A 16,527-nucleotide genomic window follows, 5' to 3' on the forward strand; every position below is an offset into this window, starting at 1 on the left:
AGAGGACATAGCACATGCACTTTAGCACTGGTTAGCAGTGGTTAAGTGCCCAGAGTCCTAAAGCCAACAAAAAAGGGTCAGAAAAATAGGAGGAAGGCAAAAAAATTGGGGATAATCCTGCAGGAAGAGCCATTTCCAACACTCGTATTACTGACCCCCAGGAATTACCTGCATTTCACAATGGGACAAGAGGACTTTTAGTTCACTTTGCTCCCCTTTAGCCTTCCAGCGCCCCTCGGGTATTCATGAAAGTGATGGCGGTAAGAGCAGCTCATCTATAGAGGTCAAGGGTTCCAGTCCTCCCCTACCTTGATGATTGGCTGTTGAAGGCAGGCTCACCCTAGGCAGTCATCTCCCACCTCCAGACTTTGATGGACCGCCTACATTTGCTGGAGTTCACTATCTAAGTGCCGAAGTCTCAGCTTATTCCCGTTCAGATGCCCCCTTTCATCAGAGCTATTCTGTCCACAGTGTGACGTTGCTCCTATCTTCCTGAGTGGTGACTCCAGGATATTCAGCCTATGATACTGAAGTTCCAGCTTCTATCCTGGATTTTGGTGAAACTGACTCTGAGACTCCTGTCTCGCCTGGCCTCCTGCATCTTGCTGGTAAAGCATGCCTGCTGGCATATGCAGGCTCTGCAGTGAGACCTGAATTCTTAGTGGACACAGCATGATGGGAGTCTCTTTGATCTGGTCCATATATCAGATGGAACTGCAAAGGACTTGCAGTAGTGGCTAACAAACTGCGATTAAGTCCACAGCTGAAACCTCTCCCTTCCTCACTCAGATCTCACACTGGTGACAGATGACGTCGCTCCTGGGTTGGGGCGCCCATCTGAGAAAGGTGGAGATCAGAGGACTCTGGTCTCTGGCAGAGTCTCAGTTACACATCAACTTGGCTTACAGTTGAGAACAATTAGCTTGAAATTTAAAGCATTTCTCCCCTCCAAGGGAAGGCTGGTTCATATATTCAATGACAGCACCACCACCATATGGTACTGAAACAAACAGGACGTGGTGGGGTGTGGACCCTGCTTCTCTGGAAATTACTAAAATGTCAGTACATTTTCCTTGTTGTGGAAAACCTACCAGGGTCTCTGAATGCCAGAACAGACAAACTCAGCCGTTGAATGCCTCATAGATTACAAATGGCATCTACATCTAGAGGTGGTACAAAGTTCTTCCACGACTAGGGAGAACCCAAGAACATGCAATTTCAGCACTTCTGCTTTGGAGTTTTCAAGTTGACTCTTGCTCAGAGATGCACTGTGTCTCAAGTGGAGCTTAGGACTCCTGTATGCCTTTGTGCTGATACCACTCCTGTTCAGAGTTCTGAAGATGATCAGGACGGACTAGGCCCCTGTCATCCTTGGGGCTTGGGATTGGTCAGGGGAAGAATGGTATCCTGAACTCCTGAGCATTGATCATCGTTCCTAGGATCAGGCTTCCACTTCGGAAGGATCTTATTCTGCAGCAGCAGGGCAGGGGTATGCACTTGAACCTGTGGACCCCCCCCCCCCCCTTTTTGTGTGGAGATAAAGCAGCGACATTTAAGTTTTCAGTCTCCCTCCCAAAGTCTGTGAGGTTGTCTTGGCAGCCAGGCATCCATTCACAAAGACCGTATATGCCTGACATTGGGGACAATATTGTGGCTTGGTGCACTTGAAAACATGTTGACCCTGTCACCAGAACCCTTGTTTGAAGTGGTGCTGTTTGTTTTGTCGTTAGCCTGGCAAGGTCTTGCTCGGGGCACATGTGCCTCCTTTTTGGAGAAGGTGGTGACACCTTTCCACATCGGCCAAAGCGTCACACTGCTTACCTTCTTGGCTCCACCTCAGCCCTCCAAGGAGGAGAAGAGACTCCATCACTTGAACCTGAAAAGAGCATTGCCGTTCTGCATGGATTGCACCAAAGAACACTGGGTGGACGATCCAATCTTTGTTGGGTTCAGGGGAGCGAAGAAGGGGAAAGCAGTGCAGATAGAGACCATCTCCAGATAAAGAGATGATAAGAATAAAGGCAATACACTTCCGCTGTTTGGAGAAGTTGTATTTCATTCTCCTAGTGCCATTTTGAACCAGGATCAACACAATGGATTCCACTGGTCCCTTCACACATCATCTGACCACAACACAGACTCATAACAACGTCAGTAACTCACAAACATGCTGTTGTCATGCAATCAGTATGTCAGTTCAGGGGTCTACACAAAAGACAATTACAAGAGCAACACAGAATGTTCACGTGAACCTGGGTACAGTTATCACATAACACATATTCATGTGAAACTCATTTAAATCAATTTTGTATATTGTAGCAGAAAAATATCTCACAAATTGTGCGCGCAGTGTTCCTCATGGGATGAGATGCCAGCCAGCCCAGGCTACATACTGAGGTGACTAGAGCACTGTCTTGGGCTGGATATGGATACCATTTCTTTTTACCAAGATGAGGTCTTCGAGTTGTCCATATTGTAACAACTACCGTTCCCCAGGTCCTCCCTTGTTGTGTTGTGAATGATAAATTACTGTATTGACAAATGTATTCTAGAATCCAATAAGATGTTTCCTTTTTAAGATACACCAGAGTCTATAGAAATATAAGCAATTATTTTATTGCATTTTGATGTGGTGTCTCTTGTTCACTTGGGGTGAACTTTCTCACTGTTCTACTTTACAGTTTTATATAAAGGGTATTTTATGTCATGGTAATGTTTTTCTCATAATGATAAACGTGTGTTGTTACACATGTGTGAGTACTGGTTTTATCGGACAAATTTGATTTGTTTATGACAGATCATTATCCGTCTTTGTTCAGAAATTGTGGGGTGATTAAGTCAGTAGCAAGATATGTTTCTGCTACAATATACAACATCGATTTAAAGTGAATGCAGGGGTCTAGACATTGCAATAAGTGAAACATTACGTGAGAGTGGCCTGTAGGCTCCTGACCCTAGCTGAACCAGAAAAAATGTCTATTGAGTATTATCCATATGCAAAACTCGGTATGCTGCCACCGCCACCTTATGTCAGCAACCAAGGACTTGGACGTTAGTTCCATGCCATCACCAAGGCATGTCTGCTGGGCTCTTTAGGTCACAGAACAAGGTTTAGACCTTGAAATTACTATGTACAAGCTTAGACCTGAGAGCACATGCTAACTTAGCGTGCCAGATTGGCCATGCAGAAGTCAGGGTACGAGTTTCACATGCAGCCAGTCAGGGCAGGAGTACGTGCAGGTTTACCATTCAAAGGATTTTGCGGTTCAAACACTTTTCAAAACTTCACATATCACGTAATAACTACAGCCACAGGGATAAACCCAGTTATGTCACTCACAACTAAAAAAAAACTTTCAGTTTTATCCCTTCTTCATATTAAGAACTTTGATTCCATAAAGAAAATCAAAGTCAAACGATAATTCTCTTGCAATTCCTGTAGAATTAAAAATAATCTCATCCTACAATTATGCTTGCTCCATTCCTAAACCTTTTCTGGAAGTTCATCAGTAATCATTTGCTCATCAGATTCCGTCACACTGAGCTTTCCTCTGCCTTTTTGCTCCTGCTGTGTAATTTCAGGTGACTTTATTACTCCTCGCCCCAGTAATGTAACCCTTTCTTAATGGTCGTGAAAAGTGTTATGCTTCTGTTGTTCTCTAATATAATTTCTGCCTGTTTTGCCTCTTCCTGTACTTAAATAATAGTTTGCAGTGTGCTATAAAGCACTGTGACACCCTGGTGATATTGAACCACTCTGTCACAAGACGTACTACACACGAATACATTAATTATAAGGAGTCTGACGCCAGAGAATCCGAAAGGGCAGGGAGAGAAATCAACATAACTAATTTTGGTGGATTTAAATTGAGGGCTGATGCCTGGAAGAGTTAATGGTTTATAACAAAAAAGTAATTTTATTTTTTTGGTTTTGGGTACAGAGAGTTTGTTTATGGAGCATAGCATAAGAGAGATATTTCGTGTTCGGGAATTTTGTTTGGCAAATGCAGCTCTGCGGATTGTACCCAGGCATGATTGAAAGACATTTGTTTCACTGGAAGTGACATTATTAGACAATGGCATCATTTAGGAGGGCCATTAAAAATGATTGGATGCATTATCTTGCTGAAATTGACGTAGTATGAAGCAAAGTAATATAAAAGTCCTTTTAATTCGGTGTATAGTGAAATGTTCTTTCTTATTCTGCTTGCCCTCCTCTTGACTTAGGTGATTTCCTATGTTTTTGATAACACACACTTTATTGCACTTTCATTTTACTGTGGATTTATAAGTGTGTTCTTTTTTTGTTCCTCACCATCTCTTTGTTCTCTTCTTCCTGTATGTTTAGATGCACTTGTTTAAAGTCTTTCACCTGTATGTATTTTTTGGTTCCCATTCATTGCTTTTTGCTCTCTACTGTCCTACGCTCCCAGATGTGAAACCTTTCCTCATACACCTTTCTATCAGATTACTCATCAGGTGGTAACTTCATCAGACCCCTGTCTTGTTTTGTACTTATTTTGTGACGTTTTTCTGCATTCTGAAGTGGCATTTGCACTGTAGATCTCGCTGGCAATGGCCATTATACTAGGCCTGGACCAAACTTGCAGAATTCCACAGAGGTACATAAAAACTCCACAAGATTTCCATGTATCTCAGCGAGCAGACGGAATTCGGGCATGTTGCACTACTCATGATAACTTTTAGTACCGCAAGCTTGTTCTTCGGTCTAAAATCAGCATGAGCAGCACCATGCAGTGCGCCAGAGGGCATTGCTTATTCCTGCTGTTAGAGTAGATTTCTACTCAAGCTACAGCTTTCTCAGTGCAAACGGTCGCAACCTGCTGCTACTGCCTGCTTTGTGAAATCTCTCCGGGAGACGTTCTAGCTCCGGAATATTGTCCCAGGGGACATTAGGTGACCACTGCTGCTATTGCTAGCTGCACTAGAAGTAGAAGTGGGGTTGGTAGTGGTGGTTGACTTGGTGCCTTTCTTAGGACAGGAGCAGTCTCCTGGCCTATGGCCTGTAGCCTTTGCCTTTGCAAACATGTCACTAAGGCTTTTTAAAGTTGAAAGAGGAGGAAGAGGTTTTAGACCCACCCCCAGAAGAGTTTTGTGGGCCTGATGCAGACTCCTTAATTTAGTCTTTTTTCCCCACCTTTGTCATGAGACTTACATGCTTCCTTTTTCTTGTTGCCACCCCGTGTGAGCTTTCCTGCTCACCCTATTTCTGACCCATTTGTCCACCTTCTTTCCCAGTTCTTGGGGAGAGGTTAGATCAGAGTCACCAAGTATTAGTGCAACAAATCAGACACAGAGTTGTTCAAAATATGCTCTCTCAAGATAAGATTGTATACGCCCTGATAGTCATTGACTTTGCTGACATGTAACCAGCCTTCTAAAGCTTAAAACAGAACGGTCCACAAAATCCACCCAATTCTGGGAGTACTCTTTCATGGTCTCCCTGAACTTGATTCTATATTGTTCAGTAGTGAGACCAAATCCATCTGCAGATTTTAAAAATGAGTGGTGGTCAGCATCTTTTTCCTTGACAGTGGGAGGTCTATCTCTCCCCCTTGTCTGAGTAGGAGAGCCACAGGATAGCAGCCCACTGTCTCTGAGGGGCCCTTTGCATCTTACAGGCCACTCACCTGAGCAATGAGCCACTTTTAAATGTCATCCTCCACCTTGTAGGGGGGGGACATTCTTGTTTAGATTCCTGGAATCAGGACTCCTCCCTGACTCTAGGTTCCCTGAAACTAAAGTTGCTGCCACCATGAGGGTGCTAACCCCAGCCCCTGCCTCTGTCTCTCCACTGTTAAGGGCACCCTGTCTAGGGCTAGCTGTTGCTGCTGAGGCCGCAGCTTGGCCTCCTCCAGCCTCAGTTGCCTGAGCTCCCTGTCTAGGGAATCTTCCCCTGGAGTTGAACAGTGGGGTCCCTTCAGATACTGAGGAGATGTGAGAGTGGGCAGAGGAGGATCTGTTCCTAATATTGGACACCCTCTCAACCATCTCTCTAAGGACAAAGGTGGACCAAGTGGTGTGACCGTTCCCCCCCCTATATGCACTGCTAACAGTGTTCCTAGCAGGACTGTGGGTGTACCTAGAGGTTCTCTAATCCTCCCTCGGTACTTCCTGACCCACCACATTAGCTAAGTCTTCTTTTTGTAGCTCTGGAGGTCAGACTCTACTTCTTCCTCCTCCCCCTTGGCTTCCAGCATGTTCCTGGTCATCCTGGAGGAGCAGGCCCAGAAGCAGACTCTTATTGGGATTTCTCCCTGTCTTCAGCTTTCTCTCAGCACACATCTCCGTAGGTTCTTGGAAGGTCAGGTTCTCATAGGGAGAATCCATGGCCCGAGAGTTGTGCTCTGCTGAAGACATGTCAGCTAGCTAGAGTGGTGTAGGGTCCCTAACTACTCAAACTTAATTCTTCTGACAGAAGTTTGGAGCAAGCCAGACCCCTAGCTTACCCAAACTTCAGAGACTAGCTCCCTGACACTCAGTACAGTGTGTACCCCTGGACAGTAAGTGGTCTTTCCTTTGGAAAGTACCAAGTGACAGATTGGCAAGGCAATTGCAAATGCTTATCCCACCGCTGCACCACCAGTGTAGGGCGCTGGCCTTGTGTGTGGTGGGTACCTGTGGTACTTAAATATTATACCAGGTACAGGGTTACCCCATTAGTGAAGTGTAGGCAGTACCTAGAAGCCAGGCTCTCTAGGGTTAGCTGTGGATGAGCAGACAAGGCTTATCTAAGAGACATGCAAAGCTCATACAATACCACTGTAGTCACACAGCACTTACACACATGGAAGAAAACACTCAGTGTTACGAAAATAAAAGCTATTTATTACAGTAACACATACCGAAACACTAGATAGGCAATACTCAAATAGGAGTTAAGTAAACACACCAAATATGTACACTAGTAATCAGTAATAGACATAAAAAGTGATAGAAAACATTGCATTAGCAAAAAAACTCATAGTGACTCTAGGGGGAGCCCAAACAATATACTTTTAAAATGGAATGCAAATGCAGGATTCCCACCTAGGTGAGTGGAATGTGTAGAAGAGAGTTGGGGGAACTAGGAAACCCCAAAAGTAAGTACCACAGTGCCCCCCCAGCGACATGGAAGAAAGGAGTAAGTTACTGGATTTTCCCCAAACCACCCAAAGGACTAAAAAGGAGAAAATGCAACACCTAGACATGATTGCAGGACATCAGTGGTGGATTCCTGAAGAGGAAGACCTGTGGAAGAAGAGGACCAGGTCCAGAAGTCGCACGAGTGTCCAGTGGTGGTAGGAGCCACTACCCACTTATCTGTGGTTGCAGGAGTCGGTTGACTGTAGGACGAAGACAGTTTGTAATGTCGCCCTGGAGCTGGAGAAGAGTCCCTGGAGGATGCAGTTGACGTCCCACGCTGGATAGAAGATTGCAGTCGGTCAGTGACGTGTAAAAGCCACAAACAAGCCTTGGCAAAGGCAGAAGTCACAGTGAAGCAAAAGTGGAGCTGCCGGGGACCAGCAAGGTCCAGGAAGACTCAACCCATGAGGGGAGTCCTGCGGGGACCCTCAGCAAAGACAGTCCACAGGGAAAAAGACGTCCCTACCGGAGACCCACTATAAGAAGAACCAGGAGTCGGAGAGGAGCCCACACAATGCAACTGAAGAAGGGCCCCACACTGCAGGAGAAGCATGCAGAGGGCTGTGCATTGCTGGAAGGAGTGCTGGGGGCTGGGGTACACAGAGCCTGAAGATCCCTTGGAGGAGATGTCAACAAGCCTTGGTAGCTGCAAGAGACACAGTGCAAGGGGGTACTATTCATCCTGGGAAGGGAAGGGCTTACCTTCACCAAAGTTGGACAGCTGATAGAGAGTACCTAGGGGACCACTCCAGCCCACCAACCATGATGCAGGATCCACGCAGCTCAGGATGAGAGGAGATCCGCGCAGCTGGTCGCCGTTGCAGTTGGTGCCTACGGATGCAGGGCATTAACTCCTTCACTCCAAGGGAGATTCCTTCTTCCTTCTCATGCAGGCTGAAAACTTGCTGTCCTCAGAGGATGCACAACCCGGGAAATGTTGCAGAAGCTGGAAGGAGCTGTGGAAACAATGTTGCAAGCAGGGTCTTTGTCCTGGATGCAGATTGGTGGTTCCTGGAGGGTCGAGTCACAGTTACAGTGGCCAGAAGTCGAAGTAGAGGTTGCAGAGGAATCCTGCAGAAATCTTGCAAGCCAAATCTGAGGACACACCCCAGAGGAAGACCCTAAGTAGCCCTGAAAGGGGCTATTGGTTACCTAGACAGGTGACCACCTATCAGGAGGTACCTCTGACGTTTCCTGTCTGACCTGTCCACTCAGATGCTCCCAGAGGCCCCTTGCCACCTTGGATTCAAGATGGCAGAATACAGGAACCCTCTGAAGGAGCTCTGGGCACCACCCCTGGGTTGGTGATGGGCAGAGGAGTGAACACTCTCCTTTCCATTGTCCAGTTTCACACCAGAGCAAGGACTGGGGCTCCCTGAACCGGTGTATACTGGGTTATGCACAGAGGGCACCAAATGTACCCTTCAAAGCATACCAGTGGCCTAGGGAGGTTACTCCTCCTGTTTCCAAAGAGAGAACGTGTTACCACCCTTTCCCAAAGGAAATCCTCTGTGCTGCCTTCCTGGGCTTGATTTGATCAAGCAGCAGGAGGGCAGAAACCTGTCTGAGGGGTGAAGCAGCGTGGGCTGCCCGGAAGTCCCCAGAAGGCTGGTAGGAGCAATGCTGGGGGTCCTCTAAGGAGCCTCTAGAGTGCATGGAATCATACTTCCAATACTGGCAACAGTATTGGGGTATGATTCCGACATGTCGGATACCAAACATGCCTAGGTCCGGAGTTACCATTATGTATGTGGATATAGGTAGTGACCTAAGTCCAGTACACGCGTAAAATGGCCTCCCCGCACTCAAGAAGTCCATGAAAATGGAGCTGGAGTTTGTGGGGGGCAACTCGGCTCATGCATCCCCCACCTTGTACACAGGTACTTGCACCCTGCCCGTTGTGATAGGAGGGCCTACCATAGGGGTGACTTAAAGTGACCTTGTGCAGTGACCTGTAGTGAAAAGGGTGCATGCACCCTTTTACACAGGCTGCAATGGCAGGCCTGCAGAACACTTTGCATGGGCTCCCTATGGGCGGCATAATACATGCTGCAGCCCATAGGGTTTCCCCTGGTACCCCAGTGCCCGGGGTACCATATACTAGGGGCTTACATGGGGACACCAGTATGCCAAATGTGGGGTGTATGTGGTTCAAGTAACCATGTTTAAAAGGAGACCGCATAATCACAGGATTCCTGGGTAGCAGGATCCCAGTGAATACAGTCAAACACACTGACAACAGGCAGAAAATGGGGGTAACCATGCCAAGAAAGAGGGTACTTTCCTACAGTATTAGTAGTAAATTATTTTAACTAAAGGCAGTCTTTCGTAGTTACGAACAGGATTTCTCAAAATCTTGTTAAGTTATTTTGTTAATGATTAAAAAATGTCAACATTAAAGCAATTTATCTGCTGGAAAACCACATTGGTAATTGAAAGAATGGTAAAAATCATAGTAATTTGTATTTTTGTGGCTAATTTAGGTTTCTTTAACACCTTTATTACAAGAGCTTTACAAAATAATAATGAGCATGCAAGTAGTATAATTACCTAGCGACGCAACTGGTCAGAGGCAAGCATATGGGAGAAAATAACCTTAAATTAGTATGATAAAAAAAGAGACACGGATGCACCTGCGATTAAAATGTCATAGAATATCACTGAATAATTTTATTTGAAGAACGCACATTGGTCTGGTGTGGATATGCTCGCTCCTGCTATTTAAAAATGTGGCTTGTACTAATTCTTAGCAACTAAGTATAGCCAGTGGGAATGAGGCATTGTGTAGGTGTGAAGGTAATTCAGAACATAAGATCCTGTTTTGCACGGGCAATTATATATAGAATTCTTGAATTAGAAAGGAAAATGTAATTGAAACGCTGAGATTAAATTGTTCTAATAAATTGTATAATTTAAATGATGTAATGCTTACTTTGAAGTTTTATGTAACATTGAACTGCATTTTACTGATGCGTAACATTTACATGCATGCACACAACTATAAATCAGTCTGCCTTCTATTTGAAGTTATGATAGCTTGAGTCTGTAACCTGATTTTTTAATACCTTTTATATGATGCTTTGTGTGTATTTTAATACGTTTTATGGCAAGTTGTCTGGAATTTTTTTTTTGCTAATGAGGGGGCCCGTCACCCTAATAAATGATTAATTGGGGCTCTCCAGAATTATAAATATTCTGTAAAATGTGCAGCTCTGAACTTAAGAACTCAAACATTGCATTTTTGTTCAGTTAACAATGCAATCAAATACTAGATTGACCACATGTTAGTGGCAACCTAGACTCCTGAGAAGTGCGAAAGTATCCACAGTGTGGCCCTTTATGAGAAATGGGAGAGGTACTTGGAGAGTTATTTTGAGCCCTCTAGGCCCCACCTTCAATTTGACACCTACTTTCAGACAGGATATGAGTGAAAATACAATATTGATGGCCCATTACAGAGTGGCTCACTGCCACTCTGTTTCTTTCAGTAAACCTACAGCACTATTTTAATCAGATGCTTTTCCTGAGGTTGTATTTATTCCTCTCCTTGGCCAGAGCCTCCCTCCACTACCCCAGCCGTTCTTTTATCATGCACCAAACACTCTAGGTCAGTTTCTTCATGGATCTATTTAAAACCTGGTATGGAAAACTAACATAGATCCCTAGTGAAGCAACACGCAGAGAATGATGCGAAGATGCTACCTAAATGTTCCAAGTCATATGGAGGGAAATGTATCCCAGTGACATAGATTAACATTTCTTCTGTCGCGGCTGGATAGGCATTTTTCTGTCATAGGGCGCCCTTTTATGTACAGTATGCACCATTGGTTTAGGACACATAGGGCCTCATTATGACCCTGGCGGGCGGCGGAGGCCGCCCGCCAGGATCCCGCCCTCCAAATTACCGCGCCGCGGTCAAAAGACCGCAGCGGGTATTACGAGTTTTCCCCTGGGCTGGCGGGCGGTTCCAGTTAAACCGCCCGCCAGCCCAGGGGAAAACGACCTTCCCACGAGGATGCCGGCTCGTAATCGAGCCGGCAGAGTGGGAAGGTGCGACGGGTGCTACTGCACCCGTCGCGTATTTCACTGTCTGCAAGGCAGACAGTGAAATACATTTTGGGGCCCTCTTACGGGGGCCCCTGCCGTGCCCATGCCATTGGCATGGGCACGGCAGGGGCCCCCAGGGGCCCCGCGACCCCCCCTACCGCCATCCTGTTCATGGCGGCTTTCCCGCCATGAACTGGATGGCGGTAGGGGGGGTCAGAATCCTCATGGCTGCGGAGCGCGCTCCGCAGCCATGGAGGATTACAATGAGCAGCGGAAAGTCAGCGGGAGACCGCTGACTTTCCGCTTCTGACCGCGGCTGAACCGCCGCGGTCAGAATGCTCATTGGAGCACCGCCAGCCTGTCGGCGGTGCTCCCGTGGTCGGTGGCCCTGGCGGCCACCGGCCGCCAGGGTCAGAATGACCCTCATAGTCGTTTCTAATTATGCTCCCATTACATAGGGAATGGGATGGGTCAGTGGTTTTGGGGGGTGCGAAGGAGAAAGGTTCTATGAAATCTGACTATATCCTTCTCAAAGATAAATTAACTTTAGACAGGTACACTGGGCGATTGCATTGCTTATACCATCATTTTAACAAAAGGAGTGCAGTGGGAGTTGAGGTAGTATGTGTTGTATTCAGAATGATTTTGCAGGTGCACATATAATGAACTCAAGCAAACCAAGTGCATGCTTTCCCTCTACCCAGCACCCCTATGCACACTGTATTACTGTGCAGCAATTTTTGCTGTGGGCATGCCCTGCGCACAATCTCCCTTGCAGCCAGCTCTGCGGGGATTGGCCTCAGAGCCTCATCTGCAGCCACTTCACAAACACATTCAGGTGCTCCTTTTGTATTGACTCTCCTTAATATTCAGATTGTCCCCAGATCTAGCGCAATGCCTTTTTATCCAGCAATGAATGTTGTTTAATATACTAATTTATCTGATAGGGACTTCTATTTGCAGATCTCATACCTTAGAATTTCCCCAAGGCACCAGTCTGGATCCAAATATTTTCTCAAGCAGTACCTCTGTGTGCCATCAGGTATCATCAGTTGGCTCTGTGTCCGTCGTCGGCATTGTGCGTGCCGGATAAGACGTTACAGGACCTGTGTAGGGCCACCCCGGCTGGCTAACATCGGTTGTTTTCTTTTTGTGCCAGCCAGCACAGATCCAATTTTTGGCTCGTCTTATTTCAATGTTTTGTCGAAGATTTTTTTGAGTGTTAACACATAAGACCGGGTTCAAGCCCTGCGGATCCTGTCATCAGGAGATATCTGTGACGGATCCATACCTTGTGTGCTTGTGGTGTCTGGAGCGCGACTGTGACCCTAAGTCGTGCTCCAAGTGCCATGCCATAAATCCGAATGCTTTGGGACCCGACGCTCAGCTCTGCATCGCTCCCAATCTCGGCTGAGAGGAAGATCCTGAGAATGGACGTGGAGCCCGCGTTCTTCATCGTCCCACTACAAGTCCTCAGGACAGTCGGGTAAGTCGAGGCACAAAAAACATTCTTTTACTTCACCCCATCCGTCAACTGACGAGATAAGGAAAAAGGAGTGTCGTCATTCCAGGCCTCCATCCTTGGAGCCTGGATGTGGGTCGGCTCTGTGCCTCCCTGAGTTTCTGGGACCCTAAGTGATCACTGCCCAATTCCTTGAGTTTTATGAGGCCATGCACCTCATATTTGGACAGTCTGACTCCCCTGAGGGCCTTCAGGCCCGCAGGGTCAGTTTGGGCCCCCTCGGGTTCTGCGCCAGCAGCTTCGGCCTCAGCTCCCGGGGACACCCACAAATCCGTTCCTGGATTCGAACCGGCATTGGTCGTACCACCTCAACCTTCCCAGATGAAGGTTCCAACGTTGACGCTCCTGACACCGCCCGTGCCGACAGTTGGCATCGACCCCATCCTCATGGCTGACTCCGACACGGAGCCAGACCGACATCACGTGATGCTGATTCCAACTTCGACAGGGACCTTGCTCCCTAAGTTGGATCCGGACCCTTATTCTCTTGGGTTGGGGTACAGTGAGGACTATGAGGAGTAACTGGACCCTTTAGAATACCATCTGGAAGCTCCCCTGGACTGGCGGATGGAACTGGGTGAAGCTAATGATTTGGACACTTGTCCTGATACTGGCATGCTTTTTCCTCCTACTTTGACTTCAGAGAAGGGACCGTCCTTTTTCAGTGGTGGTGAGAAGAGCGGCCAAGGTCCTAGGCCTCAGGCTGCCTTCAGTGGCAATCAGGACTAACCTCATGATGGAGGTGCTTCAGCCTCGGGCTTCCACATCTGAACCTCTTTTGCCCTTTAATGACACCCTAGCTGATATCCTGCTGGGGACCTAGATCAAACCCAGCCCAGGGGCTTCTGTGAACAGGACAATCGCCCGCCGCCATAGATCCGTTCCAAATGACCCAGTGTTCCTGATGCAACACCCGACCCCTTAGAGCTTGGGTAGCCTTTAAGTCCTCAGGTACATTCCCTTTCGCACCCCCAGATAGGGAACCCAAGAGGCTGGATCAGCTTGGGAAGAAGATGTTTTCTTTCTTGAACCTGGCATTGCGGTCTGTGAACACTGCATGCCTTTTGGGCAGTTACACCCTTACTTTACAAGACTCTGTTGCACAGGTGCGCCACAGGTCCTGGTGGAGGCCCGGGCCATTCTCTTCCTAGATATTGTTGACGAGAGGGACACAACTAAGTTCATATTACGATGTGGTCTGGCTACGATTGACTCACTAGGCAGATCGGTTGCATTCACGGTGGCCTTGAGGTGCCACGCCTGGTTGAGGATGTCTGGCTTTGCGGGGGATATCCATTCCACCCTTATGGACATGCCCTTTGATGGGACCGATCTCTTCGGAGACAAAGCAGGCTCGGCGCTGGAGAGCTGTAATGAGTAAAGGGCTAGGGCCAGGTCCTTGGGCCTCGCAGCTGTCCCTCGCCCTCCTCATTCTGATTTTTACCCCTTTCGTGGCTATGGAAGGGGCGCCCAACCACATCTGTTATCCTCTACCTACTGTGTTGCTCATGCTGCCCAGCACCTGCTTGACCTGGGACATGGGATCCAACGTCCTCGTTGATCAGGGAGCCAGAGGTCTAGCCAGTCCACTCCCCCCCCCCCCCTTGCAGCAGCACCCAAACCTTCCTAGTCTGACACTTTCCCACCACGGGCCAGTCGGAGGCAGGATTCGCCATCACCCACCCCACTGGCAGTCCATCACATCAGACAGGTGGATTTTGCAAATAGTCCAAAGGGGCTATTCCTCCCCTTCGAGACTACCCCTTCTTCCATGTCACCATCCTACGATTGGATGACACAGGATCAGCTGGCACTTCACATGAGGAGGTTGTGGCTCTCTTGGCCCTGGGAGTCATAGAAAGGGTCCCTGTGACAGAAGTAGGTCGTGTTTGTTATTCTTGCTACTTTCTGGGGCCAAAAAGGGCAAGGGCCTCAGCCCTATTTTAGTCCTTCGGTCTCTCAATCTCTTGCTCAGGAAGGAGAAGTTCAGAATGTTTACATTGGCTCATGTTCTATCTACCCTGGACCCAGGAGACTGGATGGTAGCATTGGACATGAAGGACGTCTATTTCCATATTCCCGTCCTGCTTGTCCACAGACATTACTTGCAGTTCACAGTAGGCACAAGCATTTCCAGTTCACTGTGCTCCCCCCTTTGCCTTACCAGCGCCCCTCTGGTGTTCACCAAGTTGATGGCGGTGGTCACAGCTCATCTGTGCAGGTTAGTGGTTTCAGTTTTTTCCTACCTTGACGACTGGCTGTTGAAGGTGGGCTCGCCCAGGCTGTCCTCTACAGCGGATCTCCTGCATTTGCTGGGGTGCACTATAAACTTTCCGAAGTCACACCTGACTCCTTCACAGACGCTCCCCTTCATCAGAGCTGTTCTGGACAGGGTGCAGTTTTGTGCTTATCCTCCTGAGCACCAAGTCCAGGAAATTCAGGCTATGATACTGATGTTTCTGCCTCTATCCTGGATTTCAGTGAGAATGACTCTGAGGCTGTTGGGCATTACTCGTGGTTCACGGTAGGCCACGAGCATTTCCAGTTCACTGTGCTCCCCCCTTGGCCTTACCAGCGCCCCTCGGGTGTTTACCAAGGTGATGGCAGTGGTCACAGCTCATCTGCGCAGGTCAGGGGTTTCAGTCTTTCCCTACCTTGACGACTGGCTGTTGAAGGTGGGCTCGACCCAGGCTGTCCTCTCCCACCTCCAGACTACGGCGGACCTCCCGCATTTGCTGGGGTACACTATAAACTTGCCGAAGTCACACTTGACTCCCTCACAGATGCTCCCCTTCATCAGAGCTGTTCTGGACATGATGCTGTGTTGGGCTTATCCTCCTGAGTGCCAAGTCCAGGATATTCGGGCTATGATACTGATGTTTCTGCTTCTATCCTGGATTTCAGTGAGAATGACTCTGAGGATGCTGTGCCTCATGGCCTCATGGCCTCCTACATCATGCTGGTAACACATGCAGTGGGACCTGAAGTTCCAGTGGGTGTAGCACATGGAACAGATCTTGGAGTAAACTGCGCAAGATCTGCAATGATGGCTTTTGAACCACGATTGGGTCAGAAGCAGATCCCTCTCCTTTCCCCAACCAGATCTGACAGTAGTGACAGATGCATCACTTCTGGGATGGGGCGGCCACATGGGAGAGGCGGAGATCAGAGGTGTCTTGTCTCGAGTGGAGTCCGGGCTCCACATCAGTCTTTTGGAGCTCAGGGCAATCAGGCTGGCTTTGAAAGCATTCTTTTCCTCTCTCAAAGGGAAAGTAGTGCAGGTGTTCATGGTCAACACCATTGCCAACTGGTGCTGCAACAAGCATGGCGGTGTCGGGTTGTGGACTCTTTCAGGAGGTTCTGAGCCTCTGGTGATAGCTGGGACATCAGGGCATTTCACTGGTGGTTCAATACCTTGCGGGCTCTCTGAATAGCTAGAGCAGACAAACTCAGCCGACAATGCCTGGTCGATCACAAATAGCGTCTCCATCTGGAGGAAGTGCAAGGTCTCTTTCAGCAGTGGAGAGAGCCTTGATTAGACCTGTTCGCCTTTACAGGGAACACTCAATGTTAGCAGTTTTGCGTGCTGGAGTTTCCAAGAGGGCATTTGCTCGACAATGCTTTTCATCTTGAGTTGGATCTCAGACCTCCTGTATGCCTTTCTGCCTATACCACTTCTGCCCAGAGTTCTCACGAAGATCAAGAACGACCAGGCCCAAGCAATTCGTATGGCTCCAAACTGGGCATAAAGAGTCTGATATCCCAAGCTGTTGAGCGTGGCTATCGCTCAGACTGCTCCTTTGGGAGGATCA

At 47.9% G+C, this 16,527-nt stretch overlaps 1 protein-coding gene across 2 annotated transcripts in view; it reads left to right on the top strand.

The window, feature by feature from the left end:
* CCDC93 (coiled-coil domain containing 93) overlaps nt 1-16,527 on the top strand; it is a 1,008,240-nt gene that overhangs the window by 298,030 nt on the left and 693,683 nt on the right. The gene's annotated exons all lie outside the window — the stretch shown is intronic.

This window comes from Pleurodeles waltl, chromosome 3_1 (assembly GCF_031143425.1).
Source record: "Pleurodeles waltl isolate 20211129_DDA chromosome 3_1, aPleWal1.hap1.20221129, whole genome shotgun sequence".
NCBI classification, from domain to species: domain Eukaryota; kingdom Metazoa; phylum Chordata; class Amphibia; order Caudata; family Salamandridae; genus Pleurodeles; species Pleurodeles waltl.